General features: G+C 40.3%; 2 long non-coding RNA genes across 2 annotated transcripts in view; one reads left to right on the plus strand and one right to left on the minus strand.

Annotated features, from left to right (window-relative positions):
* Positions 1–1,657: 1,657 nt before the first annotated feature.
* On the minus strand, positions 1,658–14,720 carry LOC116059232. The gene is made up of 3 exons (XR_004107256.1): positions 14,556–14,720; positions 5,181–5,183; positions 1,658–1,669 (listed from the first exon to the last, which is right to left on the minus strand). It is a non-coding gene; the product is annotated as an uncharacterized LOC116059232 (long non-coding RNA).
* The window catches only part of LOC118494223, a 14,610-nt gene continuing 3,500 nt past the window's right edge, over positions 9,935–21,044 (plus strand). The window contains exons 1-2 of the long non-coding RNA XR_004896306.1: positions 9,935–10,020; positions 19,355–19,357. This is a non-coding gene — a long non-coding RNA (uncharacterized LOC118494223). The remainder of the gene's footprint in view (positions 10,021–19,354; positions 19,358–21,044) is intronic.

The raw sequence follows: 21,044 nt of genomic DNA on the forward strand, positions 1-21,044 counted from the left end.
ATAAGGTGGAATAACAAAAACAAAACAAAAAACCTGAGTGCTTGTAAAATGGAACCCACCTAAGATTGAAATTGAGATTTTTCGGAGATGTTATACTAAATGATTCAAGAAGAAAATGACAAATCAGATGAGTCACTGTCGAAAATTGTTAACTGCAGCCGTACAATATGTAGTGATAGAGTGAAAGGAAAAAGGAGAATTTCCATTCATCTTTATCAATTTTTTTTCTTTTCTTTTTTTTATTTTGGCTCCACAGTTCCCATCATGCTTTGGGTCAGGCTGTTCTTAAGAAAAAATGTGTACATACTTACTTACTGCGGCTTTATTTAAAGTGCTCATATTATGCCCATTTTCAGGTTCATAATTGTATTTAGAGGTTTTACCAGAATAGGTATACATGGTTTAATTTTCAGAAAACACCATATTTTTGTTGTACTGCACATTGCTGCAGCTCCTCTTTTCACCCTGTGTGTTGAGCTCTCTGTTTTAGCTACAGAGTGAGGCATCTCACTTCTGTTCCATCTTTGTTGGGAGTCGCACATGCGCAGTAAGCACTGCTAGCCAGTCAGAGGGCGTAGCATGAGGGCGTGCCACGCTAGCAGCTAGGCGAGCATTATAACGTGTGTTACAAAGTGATGCACGTTTGTCTCTGAAGTAAAGGCTGGACTACAATAGAGCTGTTTGGAGCAGTTTGTGAACAGTGTTTTCTGTTGGAGATGGCAAGTCCCTTTGGGGTGGACTTTGGGCTTTTTCACTAAACCTATAACGTGCACAAAAAGATATATAACACAATAAAAGAAAGGGAAAAAGCCAAAAAGCATAATATGAGCACTTTAATAGTATCTTTGTGGTGAATCTGTGCCAAAGGAAATCATGCTATACTAGCATAAATGGATGTTCATGTTTGACTGAGTTATAACTCTGAGAGGAAGGGGTTAAAGGGTTACGAGAAACAAAACAAATGAAAAGTTCTGCTGAAAGTAGAACGTTTGCCCAGTGATGACCACCTTTTTAACTAAATGTATTAGTTATTTTTAAGATTTTGTTTAGTGTTTTTTTTAAATGTTTACATTTTAACATGACTTCCCTGAATGCATCTCATACTAGATAAAAATGCAGAAACACACACCGGTACGCAAGCAGTTATTCTGTTTCCTTCTCAAACTGTAACAATAACAGCACTAGCATCACCAAAACTATTCGCTACACACACACACACACACACACACACACACACACACACACACAGATGCGCTCACGTCCCCATCCACAGTTCAGTGTGGGAATGTTTGTTCCCGCACCGAGCGTCTTCTGCTGTGTTGATTTTGTGATTATAGGGGGTGTTTAAGGTTGAGGATGACTCATCTCACACACACACACACACACACACACACACACACACACACTGGCGTACACACACACACCGCACCCACAGTTATCTAGATAAAGATCATCACTCACTCGCCCTCTCCTCCTCCCTCTCGTCCTCAGATAATGCTTCTAGCTCACAAGGATTTATCCTCACCATGTTGCTGCATAAAACATCTTTATATAAACGCTCTAATTCCGACATGCTGCTCAGGGAGGAAAAACAACAGTAATAACAAGGAGGTCGATTAATTGAAATCGTTATCAGAGCCAGTTTTAAAAGTGGTATTTTATCTCCGCACTGTATGTGCTTTTCATTAGAAAGAGCCATATTCAGGGCTGGCTGAGGGGGATTCTGGGTCGTTTCGGAAAAGCAGAAAGCAAATTCTCCCATTCTGTTTTTGTCGCCACACGTCTGCCTTGTTTAATTTTTTGATCCAGGGAGGCCTATTATTCACAGACCTGCCTAAACTCTGTCGGATGGCTCAATACAATTTGTCGTTCCTTGTGCTTGCCGTTTCCATTTATGAAGGCATGTATACACACTCCTCATCACGCCTCAGCCCTCTAAGCCTCTGGCACTGAAAATCAAGTTACAGTATGAAACATGTTTCCATCGGACTGATTTTAACTCTTTTTTTTTTTTGTACATGTTTTAAACTGGATGGGTCCATCTTTACAAGATCTGTCTTTTTCTGGACAAACTTTTTTTCAAGCCCGCAGGACTTTATTTTAAAGGTTTAAACAGTTTGCCAGTTGTGTTAGCATGTCATAGCAAACACTTAGAGTTACTTATTTACACATTCAGCAGACACGGAAGCAACATTAGTGGAGTCATGTTTCTGGACATTTCTGGCATTTTCACCAGCTAGTTGCTACCTTTGTCTATCAGAAGTTTGGTGCTGGACAGTTCATCAGCCGCCTGCTGCTGCTGCTAAAAACCAGGTGATGCGAACAAAGTAGGCCGAAAACCAAAACAGTTAGCTAAAAGCAGAGGAGAATGGGGTAGATTCTCAGTGGGGCCATCACTACGGAGTGACATCTTTCACATTACCCATAGCCATTTGAATCAGTTTTAGTATCACAAAATCATTAGTGCAGCTTTGATTTCTCACCAAAATCCCAGTCTCCATGACACCAAATATTTCAGGCTAAAATATCGAGAAACATAAAATATATATATATATAAATGACACAAGACACCTACATTAGTTGCATTTGATGTAATGAAGCACAAACAAAATTGTTTTCCAAAGGGCCCGAACAGGTGCATGAAAAGTCAATCAAGCACACTATGCACACACACACATGATAGAAGCATGTGGTATTAGTACTTTATCCTTCTTCCACCACTGTACTTTACCAACTTCACCTTGGAGGTTGGCTTGTTTTCTTGTGTCAAAACACTGAGGACTCGGGAACATTTTATGTGTGGCCCCTTTTGCCAGCTATGAGCCAGGTACCTTATTTTGAGAGCGTTGTGATGCTGGGGACAATACACTTTGTCATTTCTGTTCAGCCTTTCTAATTTTCTACATCATTTTAAGCATGAAATACTCAGTTGGTTAGATTTGGCCAAGCCCCATGAGCCCAGCTCTCTTCACTGTCAAGTGCTAAATCAGTTTGGTTGCTCTTTAGATCCAAACAGGTGAAAAGAGGCCATATGGACGAATGAAGGAAAGGATGATTGTCATCGTGGTAGACAGATGGAGGGAATGCGCCACCGAGTCCCAAACAGTGGGAAAGTCCTGAGGGAAAGATTTGTTCCGCTCTCCTCTGCTACGCTTCACCGTCCCTCTTTCTCGCTCCTTCCCTGTCTACCCTCCCTCTTTCTCTCTCTGTTTGACTTCCCTGGCCTGTGATTTGTCTTGTTCTCTTCTAATGCTATCTGTTGCTATTCTCAGAGGCCTACTGGCTACGAGGATGGACAGTGTGTATACGCTAGCCTCGAGTGCGGCATCACATCAACACCGCCATGGCTGAGTGTGTGTGTGTGTGGTGGCCGGGCAGAGGGGGGAGGGGGGGGTCTTCGAGAAAAAGAAAGATCCAGAGAGACGGAGACCTGGCATGTAGACAAGCGTGGCTTCACTCCACATTCAAAAGACAATTTTACTATCTACATGTTGACAGAAACTCTCACGGCACCCTGGGAGTCAAAGTCTGACTCTGATATGTCTCAGTCAAAATCCCTCCACTAGAAGCTTACGTTCTAGCTCACAAAGTGTCTTTTTACCAGCATAAAGAGAGAGAACGGCTCGGAGCAGTGGTCTCTGTTTCTGGTGGCAGCCATTTTAGATCCTCCTTCTCTTCATGGTGGCATTGTGGTGCAGTCCCAGTTGATTATGATGTTGTCGGTAGCTGTGGCTGCGTCTCTCCGCTCTCAGTAAGCCACTGTGCAAAGACAAGACACAAAATTGGGTAATATATGACTTTGGAGACCTGCGATTGCTCAGAACGTGGGACTTTATTGCATGTTGTGAATACAGTGCATATGGTTGTGATTTGGGTTACATATTTTATTTTCCAAGCTGGAGCGCAGACACAGACACAGACACTCAACCACACACATGCAGATGGTCACATACAACATGGAGAAAAATGCACGCAAAACACACACACACACACACACACACACACACACACACACACACACACACACACACACACACACACTTAGAAATGCAGCGGCATAGATACAGTACAGCAGTGTTGTAGTCAAGACCACCTAAACCGAGACCAAGTCATTAACAAGACCAGAGTGTATCGAAACCGAGACAAGAGCAAGACTTTGAGGGGTTTAGACCGAGTCAAGACCAATACCAGACCAAACAACTGAAACATACAGCCAGGGCCGGCTCTAGCCCTTTGGTTGCCCTTGGCGAGATTGAGTTTTGCGCTTTTCTAATTATATCTGAGTCAGCACACATATAGCCTAGGCATCATTTACTACTCCTTTTGTGTCTTTTGTTGGGGAAGTAACCTCCTTAAATGTGCATATGACAATTATTCACCTCAATGATACATGAATTCATTTTAATTCATTAATAAACCCCTGGACTGTAATATTTCTGATGTGTTTGAGCAAGATTTGTGCTCATGTCCAAAACTTTGTGCACATTCAAAATATAACTCATCTGTGCTCTCTGAGATTTGGAGGAGTCGTGATATTTTGAGAAAAATAAAGTGATAATACAATAGGTTATTACAAGAATAAAGTCACAATATTTCAGAAAATAATCCACCTGCACCATAGTCTGCTGTGCATTACGTGATTGCTCTGCTGATACGGTAGATCTCAGAGCTCCTGACAGACACAGAGCCCCGTTTGAGACGCTGGTCTCTGAATGAGAGAAAGTTTAGGGAAGTGGCTTAAATCTGCTCTACATTGGAGGTGGTAACCGAAACTACTGCAGAAATACATGAAGCACAAACGGGACACATCTGCCGCATCTGCAGCAGCTCCGTGGTCTCTGCCGCTGCTCGTCTCTATTTTTACAGCGAGAGTGGACACTAAGCGAAGCACAGGTCTGCTTCAGAGCTCCGTGTGTTTGAGTCTGACCCATAGACTGGAAACGTCACGTCACGGGAACTTCAAACTAAATCAGTAGTTTGAAGTTTTCCCCCAATTAGGAAATGATCAACAATAATCATCAATTCAATCTAATAATCAGGTTGACAAGTAAACGTGTGGCAGAGGGGGCGCCCTAGGATGATCATGTTTAATAAACATGTTTTATTTCGCTTGTCATTCTAATTCTATTATTAATGGGAAGTAGACCTACGGGCGAAACGGCGCCCCCAACACATTTGACGCCCTAGGCAATCGCCTAGTTCGCCTATAGCAATCTGCAGCCCTGCATACAGCACATATACACAACTAACTAATAGCTAATATTTGCTAAATCACTTTGGGTGAGGGGTGAAGAGACTTCTGAAGAGTTTTGGTACAGAGGCAGATTGATAACTTTAGCTAGCTACTTCTCTAGCCTCACTTACACTTAGCTTACCTTTCTTTATGATTCCTTACTAAGTGCAGATAAAAAATGTAGGTGTTCCAAGCTGTGTCGGTTACATTGCAGAATTTACACACTGCTGTCATTTCTTTTAGATGTTGTTTTGCAAAAAAAACTTTTAAAAAAAATATAATAAATAAAATGTAATAAATGAAATGTTATTACAGATGATTTGGCTGACATCTCTCAGACAGCCAGAGCTTCTTCTCCTGTCACATACATTCACTTTTGGGAGTGTGTGTTAAGCACATTTCAAACTAGTTATTGTTTGCATTTGAAGCAGGAAGTTTTACGTCCAATCACAGTAATGATGTCAACACATAAATCAGACTACAGACAATTTAGCAATTTAGTGATATCCCTGAAGTTGTGGTCTTGACCGGTCTTGAAATAAAATCCTGAGTCCTCTTCATCTAAGACAGAGTGAAAATGTGGTTGATTCCGAGACGAGACAGAGACCTTCGAAAAGTGGTCCGGAGACCGGTCTTTAGATCAAGACTGGTCTCGAGGACTACAACACTACAGTACAGTAGGTACACTTTAGCATTCAGCCCCTCCAGAGCAGCATGTTTTCCTTTAAGATCGCTATATTCAATGATCTCTGCCTTTTGGCTTTCTGACCCCACTATGGCTTATTCCTGATTGCTGCTCTTGCAGTTAATTGCTAGTCATGGTCAGTGTGCCCTTATTCAGTTGCCTTGATTATATATCCTGTGCTGGTCATGGACTCATTACTTAAATAGGCCCGTACTGACAACTATACATTACAACTGAGGAACTGAGATCTAAATGCTTTCTGTAATGGCTTTTGACACGTCGTTGTTGCTGTAATCCAAACTCAGGGACGATTTCACTGGGCTGAGGGGATATAACCTGGCAAATTAGACTTTATGAGTCGATATAAGCTTGGTATGGAGTTTCTGAAGTGTTTTTTGTGAATAGAAGTCAAGCATAAATGATGAGAGGGAAAAGAGGATAAGTTGAGAAGAAAACAAGATGAGTTCGTGAAGTGAGGCGGAAAGATGTGCAGTGTAGCTGCCAGGAAAGCATAAAGCATGACGTTCATGAACATACAGTAGCTACACTCAAATATGCACTAAGCATCCTTTGGAAAGTGGTTTGGAGTTGACTGTGCTACGTGGTTATAACTTTTTTCATTTCAAAACGACAAACATGAACTTCGTAAGCAGAAGTATTCTGTCATATACAGTGTGTTATTGTTTGTGCACAGAAAAGTATTATTTAGTTATTAAAAAGCCTACAGGGATCGTTGGCATACGTATAACCAGTTTAAAAGACACACCAGTAGTGCAACTTTATAGCCATACAACAATGTCAAAGTTGGACAATTCTGCAAAACCCTATGGTCAAATTTGGCTATGGCTAGGCTTCTAAAACACTTGGTGATCCTCGTTACATGAAGTGCAGGCTACTTTTTGCACTGGCACTGAATGTTGGCATTGGGCGTAGGTTGTGAGGTGCCAACATGGACGAAATTCCGATGGATACTGGGCTTAGTAGTGCACCAATTTGTTTGTGTATAGAATGGATTTGTATTGCCACAATCCACATAGTAGGCTACTCTGTGATCAGTAAAAAATGACCATACGTTTGACTTTTAAGCTTAAACAAATGTACATTTCCATGCCTAGAAATGTGTGTAAATGGACACAAACTGTTCCCAAATATCCACCAGCACGAGGGATTGTTAAAGAACGTCCTCTGGCTCTAACAGAAGAAGCTCTAGTGATGGTTTTGAAAGACAAAAACACAAAGCAGGGATAATTTTCTGAGTCATGGAGTAGTCAAAAAAATCCAGTGGCGGAAGGACACAACACGCCAGAACTGTGCATGTATATGGTGCCCACCCAAACTGTTGGCTTTAAGGCAACGGTAAAAACACTGCATTTGCAGTATTTAAAATACAAGCCTCAAATACTTCACACAAAACAAACTCCAGAAACTTGTACAGCAGCTGTCGTGAGAAAGAGAACACACACTCACACATAGCCTCAGCTGTGCAGTGTGATAACTTCCATGAACTTGTATAAGACTGCCTACATAACCACTGTTATATTAGTATTAGTATATTAATAATTAATTGATAGGCTAATAATTTCAGGCAATAAATAATTACTTTGCCAGAGTATTTTATGCAGTTCAATCTCATTCTATTGGAATAAGTAAGGACATAATTATATAACCATATATCATACAGTATACCTATACTGTAAAATATTCAAATAATACCATGACGATGAAATTTGAGGTTACTGCTGAGCACTAGGATCTTTGGATTTTGATTTGTTGATGCTATTTAACATAAATAATCTTGTACAATTAGTACACAAAATACTTTATTATGATTGGCCGGAAAGTGTGCATTATTTTCTGATAACCACATCCCACAGACATAATGATCTGTTCTTCCTAAATTAATATCCCTTGTTGTTTTCAAAAAATTAGCTAAAAGTAATGAATACACATTTCAAACAGTTAGCTAAAAGTGCACGAATGCACAGTTAGCTAAAAGTAATGAATACACACTTCAAACAGTTAGCTAAAAGTAATAGATAAAAAGGACAGCTAAAAGTAATAGATAAATGGTTGAAATAGTTAGCTAAAAGTTATAAATACACAGTTCAAACAGTTAGCTAAAAGTAATGAATACACAGTTCAAACAGTTAGCTAAAGGTAATGAATACACAGTTCAAACAGTTAGCTAAAAGTAATGAATACACAGTTCAAACAGTTAGCTAAAGGTAATGAATACACAGTTCAAACAGTTAACTAAAGGTTATGAATACACAGTTCAAACAGTTAGCTAAAGGTAATGAATACACAGTTCAAACAGTTAACTAAAGGTTATGAATACACAGTTCAAACAGTTAGCTAAAGGTAATGAATACATAGTTCAAATAGTTAGTTAAACGTAATGAATACACAGTTCAAATAGTTAGCTAAAAGTAATAGATAAAAAAGGACAGCTAAAAGTAGTAGATAAACGGTTGAAATAGTTAGCTAAAAGTTATGAATACACAGTTTCATCTGGGGAAAAAAAGGTTGGGAACCAGTGATGTACAACATCAAACCACCTTACTAGCGCACACACTCAGAAGAAAGTTCAGATGTTAGTAGAGCACTTAGTACCAGCTCTTTGAAAAGAACAGTGGGAGGTAAGTAGGTCAACAATACACACACATGCGAACACCTTATTCTTTGAATTATTCATATATGCGTCTCATATTTTAAAGAAAAGTTTTTGTTTACTCGACACCTGATTAACCACAGTGGAGCTGAATTATTGGCAGGGGAAACTGTCGCTGTGCTCATTTAATAATGTCTTACACAACAATGTTCCTGCAGCTGATGGGTTTGTTTTTTTTTCCATATTTCCTGTCAAATATCAGACCTCTAGCTTCACTAGACTTCACAACACTTACACAAGTAGGTATTTGTGTATGGATAGATTGGTTCCAAATTCTGCTCTAAGACTTTTCTTTACAGTATATCCCATCAACAAACTTCAGAATCATACTGGCGAACAAGCATGACAGAATAATCAAAAACAACGGGCGCCTGGGTAGCTCACCTGGTAGAGCGGGTGCCCATATGCAGAGGCTCAGTCCTTGATGCAGCGGCTCAGGGTTTGAGTCAGAACTGCGGCCATTTGCTGCATGTCTTCCCCTTCTCTCCCCCCCTTTCCTGTCTACAGCTGTCCTGTCTATTAAAGGCTAAAATGACCCCAAAAATATCTACAAAAAAAAAAAAAAATCAGTGATTAACAAAGTAGTTCCAAAGCCATATATTTATAGTTTGTAACCTATGCCTACTTCTCTTGTGATAGATGCAGAGCCTCTGACCTCTAAGAGGAACCCTCAGGTCTATTATTAAACACACACCCAAGCCCAGTCATGACTCTATGCATAATGCATAAAGCCGGTAATATTTTGGCCTTTTCCCAACATTACTTGCTGCGAGCAGGGCTGTAGGTGTTGTTGAGGAACAATATTAAATGCAGGGATGTTTTCATGCCTTACAGTTTAATGAACTGATTCCTTTGTTGTTAGGCAGTGAGCTGTTCATTAGAGGACGTGTTTATGTGAGAGGACAGCCTCAGTGCAACAGACCACAGAGTGAGCGACACAGACAGTATCATCCCAACTTGCTTTACACCAGAAACCAACCGTCATAAACATCATCTCACATCACCTCCAGACTTCTCTCTTATGATACGTGTCCACTAGTAAGTGTCATTTCCACACTTCCCATTCATGTCTATGCGTGCAGCCGGGCAATGCATTATGGTAGCGTCGCGACTGCAACTTTCGAGAAGCGGGGCGTCCAGTTGCCAGCACCTCATTTGCATAAAGTTGAGGTCCAGGCTTCTTTATGCAAAAAAGATGCGTCCAGCACAACTCGTCGCGTCTTGAAAACTCTCAAAAATCTTTTAAACTGACCCCTGTCGATCTAAAATTAAGACAGATTTTGCAACTGCAAAATTTATTTCTTGCATTAAGTGCTTTTCAGAAACACATTTTTGTAAAATAAGCAAAACGAGCCAACATGTTGGTCCGTTTTTAAATCTGGGAGCAGACAGCCCACAAGTGAAGCGTTCGTCCAATCAGGTGCAGCCATCGTGGTTGTAGGCGGGTGTAGCCTGTTTTCTTTGCTTGTCAGTGGTCATTGAAGAAAGGTTGATAACAGCTAGTGGTAAGCCTATCAAGCATCCATTGTGGTCAAAAAACGCCTATATGGACACCTTTTTTTGCCTGCATATGTGCCAACTTTTAACTCTTTTCTTTGTAAATTGCCATCCCCAAAGTTGTTGTCTTCCTCACACTCTCATTTTAGGACTTACTGCACTAGGATAAATTATTTTGTAAGATGTATATTATTTCAAGTGGGAGGCTGCTGTATTCATCTGGCTTCAAAAACACATGTATCAGTGGTTTTGTCGGGGTGGGTGGCAGCAATAAAAAGGCAGCGGTAGCGTTGGGTATTTGTTTGTATTTGTTAGGAAACAGGGTTGAAGGGGAAATGAGATGAATAAATAGATGTTGGTAGTTCATACATTAAAGGCTAGGGTGGCAGACAAAGCCATGGGCTGCCAATGGATGAAATGCTCTGCTTTTTATTCCATTTTTGTCAGCCTACTGCAGGAAATGCTTGTTTACACACACATACACACACACACACACACACACACACACACACACACACCCACACACACACACACACACACACACACACACACACACACACACACACACACACTCATTTCCATCCTCAGGTCCTTCAGCTCTCCACATCTAGAAGCACTCGGCATATTTTAGCATGTATATGAATCTCATGATTTTTAATGGCTCTAATTGGCTATAGCTCATCGCTCTGGAGTGGGCTTTAATCTTTTGTGTGTCAGGGTCTCGGCTCACTTGCTGAACCAAAACAAATGAATCAGTATTTGTCACCGTTTAACTCATCCGTGTTCATCCACCTCCCTTCTTCTCTCTCCACAAGTGGCTTGACATGCAGAGGACCACTTTCAAAATAAATTCAGTGTGAAAAGTGGTATGTTCATATTTGCAAGAGTGGAAATAATGGATTTTCTGCCCATATCAGTGTGACTGAGTAGCCTTTTGTATAGTTTTTGAATAGCTAAAGTCAGGAATGTAGCTTTGACTCATGTGTGTTTTGACTGAACAGTTTAACGTGGAACATTTTGTGTGCAGTATTTTGGATTATTCTGCAGGTTTTAGTGTTTTGTATGAGATTTGTTTTGTGTTTTTTTATCTTCTCACAATGTATTTACAATATCTTATCCTATCACATTGTGACATTATGTCTATTTTTTTTCCCGTTTAAAGATCCTATATTGTAAAAAAGTGAGTCTTTTTGGATTATAAAGCAGGTCGAAGTGCTATATATCAAAACGCTCAATCCACAGAGAAATGCACACAGCCCATATTTAGAAACTTAGGAGTTCCATACGGTTGTGATGTCACAACTATATATACAGTAGGTAGAAAGTGCCGCTGCAGTGTTGTAACAGTACAGTCATTTCCCGGCTGCAGTGACGGTGCAGAGACTCCAAGAGCGCAGATGCGGAAGACCCAGAAACGCTGATCAATCAGAGCAGACTGGGGTTTTTCGGGAGGGGGACTTAAAGAGACAGGCGCTAAAACGGAGCGTTTCAGACAGACGGTGAATACAGGTATATTCAGACAGATATTATGTAAAAAATAAAGTGTTTTTTGAACATTAAAGCATGTAAACATGTTCTAGTAAAAACCTGTAATAATGTATCCTAATTCAGTTAAAGCTTGGTGTTATTGTGATGCCGATTGGTGCACTCACCGCTGCCTCTGTTGTCGTCAACATCTTGTTTTTGCATCAACTGTCTGCCTGCTTTCTGGTCCGTGTTTGTGTCTATGTATGTACTGTCCGTGTGAGTGTGAAGCCAGGTTGGCTGGGGAAGTGAGATCATTAGCATGTTCACACCATATCAGAGCTGCTCTCCTCGGAGCCAGATGGAGGAGAGTTATGCCTTCTTCCTTCTCCTCAACAAGCTCCAAGTATAAAAAAAGTGTTGAAGGAAAACGTCATGAGTTTCCTGTAGAAACATGTCTTTGTCTTGGTAAATTAGTTTCTTTTCATACTGAGGAATCACGCATAGTACTACAACATAATCTTTTGGTAATCCCGGATGGGCTGTAGGGACGTTTGTTCTGTCATAGAAAGATTTGCTAGAATCAAGCATGGATTTCCTAAATGAATTTGTAGTAGGCCTGCAGCTATCGATTATTTTAGTAATCGAGTATTCTACCGATGATTCCATTGATTAATAGAGTAATCCGATAAGAAATACTTTTGCTTTATAGTAAACAGCAATAGTAAATATACAAAACAGGGGTTTCCTTTTTAGAAAAAGCTACATTTTTATTGCCTAAATTGCATACAATGACAGGGATAGATGCTAATATTTTTTAGCACTGGCCGCATGGGCCACCAAGCCCCTTGTTCTGTTGACAAAAGTACTTTTTTTTCCCCTTTCCCCTTCATGCCTCTGGCTCTTTACACTGGATATGCAAAAGGACTGTTCACTAAGCACATTTTAAGAAGGCTAATACTGAGTGAGGAGAAAGAATGAAGAATGCAGACATCACCAGCAGGGTCCAATGACGTCATTCACGTGCATAATAAGTAGCCATGAGGTTAACCGCTCCACGGGGGAGGGGCTGGTTTGTCTTCCGCAGCAGCTAACTTTACAAGAACTTTTCCAAATTTTAAGATTCGTAGCAAACTCATAAACAGGCAAACCGACAGCTTAGGTTTTTAGCTTGCTTGTAAAACATCGCTATTTGCAGAATAGCATGCTGTAGTTTGATGAGAGCAGCAGACATTAATGTTACCTTGTGTCTGGTTCACTTTGTAAACTGGATGTTTTCTACTGAGATGATGTAGCATTGACACCCTGCTATTGTGGTAAGCTAGTTCGATTTTACAGTAGACACACTGTACAGAGTTTTCAAATTTTTGCAGCCTAAAATGATCCTAAACGTTCTGTCGTTTTCTCTTGCCTGTCTCTTCTCTTAGCCCCTCACTATATTCGCCCTCTTCCATTATTTAATGTAATCTGCGCCAGCCTTGTGTCCACAGAAATGTCAGCCCGTTGTGCGCTAGTAATAATCATCCATGCAGAAACACAGTGAGCTGTACAATGCTAGTTACATTAATTAAACAAAGCTTCGAGGTATAGAATGTTGCAAGGAGGATTTTTAGTAATCAAATTATTTGAATTACTTGAGGAATCGTTTCATTTTCTACAATTTTTTAGTCCTTATTGAGTCCACCTGACAATCCTCAACCTACAAACCGCAAGCATCTTTCAGAATAGTGGCCAGAAATATCCCACCTTTGTTGCCTGTTCTTATTTCGTATCACTCTTATTAGTTTATTCTTTCTTTACAAACTTCAAATTCTTTGCTGCCTCTGTGCCCAATTTCCCCTGAGAGATTAATAACTCATCTTATTTCACCTCTTGTTTGAAATAAATGAACAGAAGTGGTGGCAGACACTTGGCTGCTAGAAAGAAAAAACCTGGTAGTGCCGCCACAGCTGACCCCTCACTGTTCACAGTTCACTAACCCATTGGATTGGGGTCATGGGGTGCAATATGTGTCAAATGGGCGGTCATGTTTGCAGCCCGTCTGCTATACCATCCATGGATTGGGTGGTAGAATATAGGGCAGAGTGATGGGTCATGTTACATCACCACTGTGAGATATATGTATGACAGAGAGAGACAGCGTGGGAGGAGACCTGTGTTTCTGTACGGAGAAAAAGAAACATACTCACTTGCTGCAGAGACATGAACATGAACTGCATGCATTAGTGGACATTTGCTTGTAGAAATACTGTATGTGCTGAAACACAAGACAGCATCACCCTGTGCAAAATCGAAATAAACCCAAGCATGACAATAAATCCAACCTGGGGTAGAAAACAGAACTCCAGTGAGTTATTTCTGTTCTAAGAATGTATTATCCAAAGTGATGAGGACAGTTTTTGAGGTCGTCTCCTGCTGGAAAATATTCAAGACGACTTTGTGTGCCCTCCCCTGTTCTCTTCTAATTGCTGCTTCCCAAAAAGCTGCTCGCTGACAGTTTCACATTGAGTTTGACAAAAGCTGCGGGGAGAAGAGAGGAAGAGAGGAAATGAGGTAGACATGGCGATGAAGGGGTGGGAAGACAGGAAGGAGGAATGGGCATGTGGGTGGGTGGAAAAAAAGAGGGCTAGGTTGAATCGCACAAAAGGAACGACAATATTGTTACCTTCCAGGGAAGTTCTGCCAGCAGCAGTTTTTCCCTGAATCTCCTGGTGCTTTAGCATCGTCTCTAGCAGTGCTGTAGTGCTTGAGATTGGTCTTAAGACCACTTTTTTAAGGTCTCGGTTTTGTCTCGGAATCAACCACATTTTTACTCGGTCTTGTCTCGGCCTCGGATGAAAAGGATTTCATTTCTCTGCAGGGATTTCGCTAAAATGCCTGTGCATTGTCTGATTCATGCCTATGTGTTAAAACTTGCAAATGTAACCAATATTTTGATTCATATCTAATTTGTTGTTAAATTAAAAATAAAATGTGTTACCGTAAATCCCCCTCTCCCCGCCCACTTTACACACACTCCCATAAAGTGAGTGCGGGAGACAGGAGAAAAAGCTCTGGCTGTCTAACACAAATCTGGTCTTGGTCTTGATTCGGTCTCACCCTGCCGTGGTCTTGACTTGGTCTCAAACCGTCAAAGTCTCGGTCTTGTCTCGGTCTCAATACAAACTGGTCTTGGTGATGACTTGGTCTTGGTTTAGGTGGTCCGACTACAACACTAGTTTCTAGTGTTGAGAACACTGCAGTTCCCTCCTATATTAGCTTCTATGCTTTTATGCATTCTCTTTATTAATCCAAAAACACTGTTTTAAAGACCAACAACACGGTCCTACACTGTACCTTCTGTTCTACCGTGTTAATCAAGACAGCCATGTGGTCCACTCCAAGGGCGTGGGAAGGGGGGTGTTGAGGGTGCTCCCCTCCTGTTGGCAGGAGCTGGATTTTATATTTTTTAAATAATTACTAATTCGCTGTCTGACATTATTTATATTTTTGTATATCAAATAATGAGGCAAATATCAAAAAAAGGGTTATGGATAGGTTTGAATATAGCCTACTAAAAAGGAACTGTTATAGCTGCTATAGAGGTCAAAGTGAAAGTGAGTCAAGTGACGTGACTCGCTGAGAAGCGAGCAGGCTGAGGCTAGTTGACTGGAACGTTAGTTGTAGAGAAGAATATGTCTCTCTGTATACAAGATTTTTTCTTCCAGCATAGTAATGCGGCTAAAATTAGCAAGATTTCATCTGTAGATGTTACAGTTGATGTTTCCTCGTCCACCGCCGAGGCAAACTCTTCTGGGGCAGCTGAGGAGCCTGAGTCTGACATAACATTAGCAAGTAACTTGGCTAACGTTAGCAGCACCATCATAGCATCTAACGACAACTTTGCAGAAGGATTCGAAAAGCCCTGTCAGCCAAGCAACTTCAGTTATCCTGGAAGGAGGTTCGGGACAGAAACTTTTCAACGGTCTTTTCAGCTGAGATGAGAATGAATGATAAACCGTTTCTTGTCTTGTGTCATTTGTTGTGTTAGAGTTCCATCTATTGGGTACAATTGGTAATTATCCTGAAATACAGGAATATGTTCAGCTTACTTCCTGTTCATGTGTGGAAAAGAACCACGGTTTATACGCTGGTTCAGTGTCTCCTGAAACTTTATTCTGCAAAAAGAATAAGTTGCTTTAAAGATACGTGGTTACGACACATTTGCTGTGGAGAAGGCACAAGTTAGGAAATTGTTGGCGAGGTCATTGCAGCCTGATTATTAGCATATATTTTCAAGCCAAACATCTCTGGTGTAGTTTTGATGATCAGAAAAGTAATTTACCTTAGCTATATACTGAAACAGACTAATGATGTCAAGTGCGCTTCAGTGATGTTAAGGTGCGCACAGTGGAGTCGGAGTGGTGAGTGCTGTCGCATAATTGTGAAACAGTGGAATTTGTGGCTGCCCAGGACTTCTCACCCATACACTGCGCTAAAATGACGTATTTAGCTGTCAAAATCCGAAATATGTCCTGGGGGGAGAATCATCAGACATCCATTATTTTGTTATTCAGCACCCCTGGTCAAAAATAGGTTCCCGCGCGCCTGGTCCACTCCTACCTTTGTAGATACAAATTGTATGGTAAAGAGAACATAAGATGAATACATTTATTGTATTATCAAACAAGAATCATAAGGAATACTTCTAAATCTATAACAAATTTGGATAAATCCTTTGAACCTTGCTTTTAGGGCTGGGAGAAATCTGAAGCTGGGAGTGATCTGAAATTGATTTAAAAAAACAGAAATTGATCTTTTAATATATGCCTTTTCACAATGGAATTATCTATACTGTATACATACTATATATGGAAGTATCTATACCATTGTTGTTTAAAGTGCTTTTTTACCTATAGGTAAAAAACACTTTAAACTACATTTTTAGGGGTCAATTCCTAATGACATTAACCTGGTGCATTAGAAAAAAACATGTATGGGTTGCTTCTTGCTTGTATGATTTACAGCATAAGTTTGCCTGAGAAACTCTTTTATATCCAAGCAACATTGGTATTGTAACTGCAATTTCTGTAACCAAATTGATACAGAATCAAATCGGAAATGTAATCGAACCAGGACCTTGTGAATCGGAATTGAATCAATTCAGGAAATCATTGGCAATACCCAGCGCTACTGGCTTTATCCAATGTTCAGATTTCTGTACTGGAAATGTATACAAATATGGTAAATGCTAGATCAGATCTGCTAGACGTGTCAACGTATTTAGGTTTAGGATTGAGGAGTGAGGATTGGTTAGGGTTAGGGTAAGAATAACAGGGTAACAGAGGCATTATAAGGCAAAATAAGGCGGGCCACGAGGCATGTCCTGTGACGTTGGCACGTCTAGCGGATCCGATCTAGCATCTACCTACAAATATGCGCACATTTAATAAAAGAATGCCTCATTTGCATATGTAAACATAACATGTCAGATAACTTGTAATACAAAAAAAGAATTGTCTTAATTTAAAGGTGCACTATGAGTTCCTGCAATGTCACTTCTGTTGACGTTCCAAGTAAATTTCAAACAAAACAGAGCAAGCTCGCCCCTCCCCATAACTGTCATGACTAACTGACTAACGGTCACTAACCCCCACCCCCTCCCCCAACCATCTTGTCGGTGATTGGCTGGAGTGGTTTGTTGTATTTTGGTGCCTATCCTGTGCCTATCGTGTTTGTTTGACGTTTACGACCCCTGTGTTGTCTCCCGAGACCGGGCTTTTTCACAGTGTATGCAGGCAGCTAGCGGATCAAGGAGAGATGCCTACGATTTGAGACAAAAATGAAATCCCGCTGAAACCATGTAGGAACTCATAGTGCACCTTTAAGTTATCACCTGGGGAAGTCTCATGTTGATATCTATTAGTTACATTTTTACCCTATTCACCTACATAATTTACCCTTTGTTAGCTTATTATGCTAATTACTCAAATTTCCCAACATAAAAGTTCAACAGGAACAGGAATCAACATTTCTGGGTTTCATATGGACCACTGGATTTCCAGTAGGCTATTTAACCAGCTGTAGGCTCGAATGGTCGTGCTAAAAAGTCCATATCTTTCTCCTTTGCAAGAAGACGTCAGCTTGGATTCACAAAATTTACGGTGGATTCCAGTGGTGGCCCAGAGTTGCAGCATCTGAACATGTCAAGCCTCTCCTACAGTGTAACAAAATCCACCTCTTAAGATCACTCATTAACACGTTATTTGTCGTCGCAGTGACTTACTGGAGACTTGTCGCCACCTTGAGCTTGTCAGGCAACCAGCAGAGACTCCAGGAAGTCACTGTGCCCATCCAAGAAATAGTCCTATACATAAGCCCCATATGTTTTTTTAACTTACAACTTTTTACAGATAAAAAAGCAGGTACAAAATGTTAAAGATTGTTTTCTCAAAATATTTTTCTTTCTTGTACTCTGAGCCAGAATTCTCTACTTCAGTAGCACGTACGCAAAACCTTCCAGTTTTATTCCTCCTAAACTGCATCTGTATTCTGAAGGTTTTTTCAGAGGGGATTTGTTCATATATCATTCATAGCCTGATTTATTTAACATTTTATTCCTAAAAACATGGCGAACGTTTTTTTATTTATTTTTTAAAGGCTGTTGACAGTATTTTCTGATTCATGGAGTGATAAAAACAGATATCCAAAATTCCCTCTGTAAAAACCTTTGACTTATATTTCAACAAAATGAAACAAGAATTTTGAACCTGGCTTTAGCCAATGTTCAGATTTCTGTTGTGTGCACGCACATTTAATAAAAGAATGCCTTATTTGCATATTTAAACATGAGATTGCAGATAACTTGTTCTAAAAAAAAGAATTGTCTTAATGTGAGTACTCCACTGGGAATGTCTCTTGGGGATATCTATTGGTTAAAGATGTTACCCTATTCACCTGTAGTGACATTGATTGTTCGTAATTCCCCCATAGGATTGCATTGCAGCCCATTTTGAGGATGGAGGGCTCCCGTTCAATACTAGACCACTTTAAAAAATGCTTGTCCCCATTAGTCACTTAGACACTAAAATATGGGGAAATAGGGTCCAGGTTGAAAAATACAGAAGTTCCCCTTTAATTAGTGAGCTTTAGAGGTGATATTTTGAACCTTTGGACAGATCCAGGCTAACTGTTTACCTGTTTCCGGTCATTATTATAAGCTAAGCTTACATACTATACATGAAAGTAGTATCGATCTTATCATTTACCTTTCATAAAAATGTGTTTCCCAAGATGTCGAGCATTTTTCTTTACTCGGTAGTCTTCATCTGAGCAGTTTTTTCTTTCTCTTTTGGCGTACTAGACATGTTGTCCATCATTGTTTTCTGTTCTAGGGATTTTGTAGCTCTCAGGTTATTAAGGCAAAATGAAGCCTTGTATTGCAGAAACAAGACCCAAACATTTGTTGTTGTTAGGTAATGTTTTGCTCTTTGCCAGTACAGCGCCATAGTCGACTTTAGTGGTAGTTTAATAAAAGGTCCTTACTTTTTTTTTTTTTGCCAAGCTTAATCACATCTGACTCTCTTCATCATACATACTTCATCATACCATAATCATGTTTCATGCCAATTGCCAATGCCAACTGAGCATCCATAGCAGGTGAAGACCATGGGGTGTGGTTAGAGGTTCCAGGAAAAGCAAGTGGACTAAAGACTTAAGTTGAGATTGTTTTGTCAAATGGTACATTCTTTTTGGATGGTATTGTTAAAAATAACTTTCAGTTCCGTTGTGGACCACACATCTCTGGCCCTGGAATACTCACAAGCCAGTTGTTACAATCTGTTTGGCTGCCATTGAGTCATAAAAGTTTGACCATAGCCTGGAGGTTTCAACCCCGCCATCAGTCTCAGTATGTGGACAGTTTTTATCAACACTGTCTCTGACTCTGAGGTCTCTGGTGGCTTCCACCTGCACACTCCCACTCTAATAAACAATGTGTTAATCCCTGTCTAAACGTACTGTACGTAGGGGGCCAAAGCAGAACACTAAGTAAGTAATAGGATTTGTGGGTGGTTTAGTTGCTGTGTATATTTGCATGCATAGTTTTATTGAAAGAACAAACAGTACCAAGCAAAGGATCCATTACTGTGGTTTATGATCATGTACTGATCTTAATTTTAAGCCCCAGTAACCAAAGACAGACTCTTGGTTTTTTATTTGCAATTTCTAATGGAACATACCAATGCCTTACAACATGGAGCCACATGTTTTTTATGATTGTTGTACCCATTATAAAGCATTTCAGGAAGAAATTGTATCATTGCTGCAGAGATATTGTGTTGTGTGTGGGTCAGCAGCCATTTGGCCGGCTCATGATGGGAGTAGCTAACATGGTATTTAGCTCCCTATTATGTATGGATAAAATTGTCAGTCATGATAACATTGCAATGAGCTCAGGACTGCCATTAAAGACTAAAAGGCAATTACTACTGTGTTGCAGTAGTTGGTGACTGATTACAAATTATCCTAATTATCTTCCGTCCCCTGAGATGCATTAGACCTCATGTAAACAGCACCACTGGGACTTGTCTGTTCCCTCCATCTCATGTTCACCACCATGAATCTTTACCCTATATGTTTTTCTTTTTTATTGGCTCTCTCCTTTCCTCTATTTTCCTTTCGTGTCCTCTTGTTTCCATTTGCGTTTTCTGAATAAGGCCTTTTCCGAATATAACATTTTTCGAATAAGGCATGTGGGATATGCAGGTATTATTCGGGTTTTAGAGGCATTCTTTGGACATGTATACAGGGCATTCAGAAAATGCGTGTTAATCAGGGTTTTAACCGCAGTTTACAGCCTCTTGCCTGTTTACGACTTAGGGCTAGCTCTGTCCTTTGCTATGGTTGTGGTACACAAACTAACCAGCCACCAGTTTGCAGGGCATGTAGAGATGCATGCTCAAAAGAAAGTAAGGCGAAACACGCTCAATGGTGTTTTAAGCCCCCAATGTCTCCTTCCAGACAGAGCTGTGACCGTTGACTTCAAGGCACCTAACCAAAACCTTAACCCTAACACTAACCATAACCATTGCCTAATCCTAGTGCCTTCAGATGTTGGGGGCTTAAAACACCGATAAACAAGAAACACAGCTATACTTTTAAACATTATGAAAGACTTGGATATCAACAGGTTTTTGGATATTCCCAAACATCGCAACAGTGTCCTCTTCAAGACGGTGGTTGAAGGACTGAAAGAGCGACGCTGTGTTCGCATGGTCGAATAGATCTGCCACCTGTGGAAAACTTTGAAAAAAAAATCCAATTTTGCACGGGTGCATGTAAACGGGAGTATTAGCTGAATATTCACTTTCATTAGCAATGTAATCTCAGTCAGAATAAGGGCAAAAAACGGAACATTATGTGCATGTAAACATCGTCAATGTAAATTCTCTGGTCTCTCTTTCTTCATCTGTTCTTGAATGTACTGTAGTGAGCGACGGAGAGCAAGCTGTGAC

The sequence above is a fragment of the Sander lucioperca genome, chromosome 22 (assembly GCF_008315115.2).
Source record: "Sander lucioperca isolate FBNREF2018 chromosome 22, SLUC_FBN_1.2, whole genome shotgun sequence".
Taxonomy (NCBI): domain Eukaryota; kingdom Metazoa; phylum Chordata; class Actinopteri; order Perciformes; family Percidae; genus Sander; species Sander lucioperca.